Genomic DNA, 490 nt, shown 5'->3' on the forward strand with positions numbered 1-490 from the left:
ACATTGTGTGGGAAACTGCAGTATTCCCCTGACTGAACCCGTCCCTTCCAAGCATTGGTCAGCATAAAGTACACGGGCAAGAAAAATGCGAATTTTGATTATTTCCACTATTTGCATCCTGTTTGAGACTCGAAGAATTTGAACACTGGAAAGATAAATCAGAGTCTAAGTAATTGAGTTTCTAGTCCAACACCCCATTTATTTCTCGTTTGTTTTCTTGCAGGAAGGCTGAAAGAACAATAGAGAGGAAAACAAACCTTCAGGGAGGTTACAACGTATGAATGGCCATCTTGGGAGCGCACGGCAGTTCTTCGCTTAGTGGAGAACACAAGAAACAGGGTAACGAATGGGAACTGTGTGGCGACGCTTAGGGGAAGCAGTAACGGAGAGAAGGGCTGCGGTTGTCCTCGGGGTGCACTTACGCTCTCCAGCGCACCGCTCCGCAGGCGGGCACACGCCCAGCGCAGGCCCCTGCTCACGGGGCGGTGGG

This window comes from Aptenodytes forsteri, unplaced genomic scaffold, assembly GCF_000699145.1.
Source record: "Aptenodytes forsteri isolate BGI_AS27 unplaced genomic scaffold, ASM69914v1 Scaffold200, whole genome shotgun sequence".
Lineage (NCBI taxonomy): Eukaryota > Metazoa > Chordata > Aves > Sphenisciformes > Spheniscidae > Aptenodytes > Aptenodytes forsteri.